Raw genomic sequence first — 4,297 nt, 5'->3', positions numbered from 1 at the left:
ATAATTGAGTGTAAACTGGAAAAGGAGAGTAAACAGGATGGCACTGCTAAATATACGGATGTGAGTCCTGGTGAGCTGGAGGTATATATGAGGAATAAAACCTTTTGTATTGAGAGCCGTGGGGGTGCTCAACAACCAGAAATAGAGCACTGTGGCAATAACAAAATAGTAGAAAAATTGGAAGGGCACTCACCCACATCGAGGCTCGTCTTTGTAAAAAACTTCTTTATTTGAGGCAATACATATCTAAAAGCAATAAGTGCAGGGAGGGAAGAACAGCATGCAAAGGCAAAAGGCAACAGCCGTTTCGCGCAGCTATGTGCGCTTTCTCAAGCCATAGAATGCTGTTCTTCCCTCCCTGCACTTATTGCTTTTAGATATGTATTGCCTCAAATAAAGAAGTTTTTTACAAAGACGAGCCTCGATGTGGGTGAGTGCCCTTCCAATTTTTCTACTATTTTGTTATATAATTGAGTGTCATCAGCATAAAGATGGTACCAAAAGCCAAATGTTTTGTCCAAAATGGACTGTATAGAGAGAGGGAGTCTAGAACTGAGCCCTGAAGAATCTGAACAGCAAGAACAAGAGGGAAAAGGTCAGAGCCTGAAAATGATACACTAAAAGTACAATCTGAGAGATATGAGGAGAACCAGGAGAGCACAATGTCTGTGAGGCCGACAGAGCACAGCATAGTGAGAAGGTGGTGGGCAACAAAGAGGAAATCGTCACCATAATATTTAGGACTAGGAGATCATTGGAGACGTTTGTAAGCACTATTTCAGTAGAGTGCAGAGTGCGGAGGCCAGATTGTAAGAAGTCAAGGAAAGAGTTAGCGAAAAGAACTAGAATAATAAAGGGTAGTTAGCAACATGAGTAAAGGGAGGATTTCTTCAGTAGTGTGGTTATGGCAGCATGTTTGACAGAGCAGGTAAAGATTCCAGATGAAAGAGAGAGGTTAAATATTTTGGTTAACTTGTAGGTGTGGTAGGTGAAGCGATTTATGTGGCCTATGGATTGGGCAATTATTTTGTGACGGATGTTATTAATTTATTCATGGAAATAATTGGTCACATCCTCAGAACAGTGGTCTGTGATAGGCGTCTGCACCTTTAGACTAACTGCTATAATGACATAAGAAGCAAAGGAGAATCTTCTCCCACTTTTTTTTCACTTAGAAGTATCAATTGAAAATTGACAACATATGTAGGGAAGTATTGAGCTGTAATGATGTAAATAAAACACTTCGACTTAAACAGAAACTTACTATTTAACTCCAGCAACCTCACTCTGTGCCTGTGTCTCTCCACTCAGCTTCTGCTGACCCTATCCCATTCTATCTCCATAGAAGTGGTGTACCTAACATGTAGACAACCCACAAAGCTGTTATGAGGCCTGTGGGGGCCCAGCACTGATCATCTTCTTCTGCATTTTCCATGCAACCGCTCCTAGGGGAGCTCATTGCAAGCTCCATTAGCCTCAATTGTGGCTGTATTAACTCCTATGCACTGAGCTCTGGCTAGTGCTGGCTGCAGAGAGCAAGTTTTGTCAATTACAGTTGTACAGGAGAAATTTATCAATGTATTTATACCAGTTGATAGTAAATGTATTGCAAAATTTGCTATTTTTGGCACATGGTCATAAAATTCTGACTTTCCCTTTTGTACTATGCTTGCCACTTTTCTTAAATATGGGCAAAGAAGAGTCAGGGATACGCACCCCAACAAATTTACTGGTGCAAGTAATGGCTAAAATCTAAGCCAACCTCTAGTTGGTACAGAATTAAATTTCTGGTGCATAGACGTGAGGTGCACCAAAATTAGAAATGTAACAACATCTTGGTAAATTTTATGAAACTGAATAGAACAATGTGTAAGTGTGAACTGTTTGGCCCCACCATAAATCCATTAAGGAGTCTTATACCTATCCTCGCCTTGACTATTTCCTTGCTTTGATATTTATGAATTGGATTCTTCCATTGGAAGTCATATGCTGGGCAATAAACAATAAGCTTTCCTTTGTAAAAGACTTTCCCAATGGTTTGTCAGTAAATAAAGGAAAGCACACATCTATGATGTGAAACACGTAAATGATGTGTAGTTGTATTTACAGTGTTACTAAATTTTCAAGCAACTTCTGATTTTCTGGTAGCATTTGTGATATTAGATATAAATATTATATCTATGATATCCTCTATTAATCAATATCAGGTCTTTTCCTTTCTGACATCCTGCAAGTCTGTTTTACACAGTCCAGTCACATTAATGTGACCACCTGTTAAAATCCAGAATAACCACCTTTCGCAGAGTGGACCGCTGTGAGACGTGCAGGAAGAGAGGGGATGTTGTGATGATATTTACTGAGATGTTGAGTCATGCCAACTCCAGTGCTGTGTCCAGCTTCACTAGGTTACGTGGTTGAGCATCCATGGCACGAACAACCCAATCAAGGTGGTCCCACAGATTCTCAATTGGGTACAAGTCCGGGAAATTTGCTGGCCAAGGGAGTACGGTAAACTCATCCTGGTGCTCCTCCAATCACGCACGTACACTGTGAGCTTTATGACACGTCACATTGTCCTGCTGGTAGATGCCATCATCCTGAGGAAAAACAATTCACATGTAGGGGTGAACATGGTCCGCAAGGATAGATGCATACTTGTGTTGATCCATCGTGCCTTCCACAATGATGAGTGCACCCAGATGGCTGTTGACACGTGCCTTCTGAAATTGGTTATTTAACGTTGATGTCAAAAGTAGGCGGTGGTCACATTAATATGACTGGACTGTGTATTTCCTTTATTTTTTAACTGAGGCTGAAATCTGTACACAACTTTTCCCTGAGGAGGGGTAGTCTCTTGTTTATCTTGGGGTGACTTTAAACAGTTATATCTCAGGCATTATAATATGTAGAACAGTGGTTTTGGTGTCATAAGAGAAATTATATTGAAAACACAGACTGTGTTTCAACTTGATAATCTCTCAATATATTACAGGGAGAAAACTCATCTATGTTGTTCTATGTTTTATAATGTCCAATCCATAACTATTTGAAGTAAGTGACCCGCTAGCCTCAGCTTTCCTGCATTGTGCAAGAGTCTGTGCACTATACTGCAGTGAGAAACAGTAAGAGAAACAAGTTAAAAATAGATTAGGGACAGAAAAAGATGTTATTCCCGTTGAAGGGTGTTCTGACTGACTGCAGTCTTCATGTATACTAATGTTATTAATGTGAAAACAATCACATGTCCAATGTCTTAACTTCTTCACATAATTTAAAGGTATTATATTTTGTTATTTTTAGCCATTTGGAGAAGTCTGAGACTTAAATGGGAATTTCTTCCTTCTCCCAATATCTCCCATGTCAACTTGGATATATCTCCAAATTTCAAGGTATCCGCACATGTGACAGCTATTGAATTTTGTGACCACATGTAGACCTGACCTTTCCATTAAATTTATTCAAGACACATGAATGTGTCAACCCTTAACTTCGCTCTGATTTGGTTAATTTGACTTCAATTCTTTCATTTTATCAATTTCAATTTAATATTGCAACATGAACATAAATGGGAATGTTTTCATGTCTTTAGATACGGCAAAAATGCTATATCATTTTTTAAATATTTAATGTAGAAAATTCCCAACTTGAACCTAAAACTGTTCATATGTTTGTAAATCAAAAGTCAGAGAAATAGCAAAATTTTGATAATTATCTTTTAGTTACCTATCAAAGAATTGGCATTTTTTTTCTTTGTAATTAGCCATTATTTTCAAAGGATATAGCAGGAAGTGCAGCCATGTTGGTTGTCTCTTCTAAACCAGTTTTTCAGAAATAGACTGTAATTTTTCAATAAGAAAATGACATTTTTTTCTGAGAAGATAATATAAATGGGACAATCAAAATGGCCACACTTCCTGTTCTTATTATTTCCATTGCGCAAATCGCCAGTTAAACTAAAAAGAAGTAAAAGAAACCTATTTACCAAACCTGGGCTAATTTCTAATAGTAATTGACTTTGTATTACAGTGTAATAACCTTGGATTTGTCAATAGGCAACATCTTATCACGGGCACAAAGATGTTATTTTTATAACTTCCAATGCTACTGTGTGTACTCTGTACTCTTTTGTTAGTTGCTAATAAACTCACATAAACCAATTAGACCCAATTCCTTAATGCAAACATATTTGATACAATGAGCCTGGGAAAAAATGATGTGAAACAATATCCCTCAGCAGGAAATGGCGGGAATAACGCTTTAGATCCACACAGATTCCTTTGATGTCTACATACAAATA

The sequence above is a fragment of the Leptodactylus fuscus genome, chromosome 1 (genome assembly GCF_031893055.1).
Source record: "Leptodactylus fuscus isolate aLepFus1 chromosome 1, aLepFus1.hap2, whole genome shotgun sequence".
Taxonomy (NCBI): Eukaryota; Metazoa; Chordata; class Amphibia; order Anura; family Leptodactylidae; genus Leptodactylus; species Leptodactylus fuscus.
The sequence above is the reverse complement of the archived record's forward strand: the minus strand, read 5'-3'. Positions refer to the sequence as shown.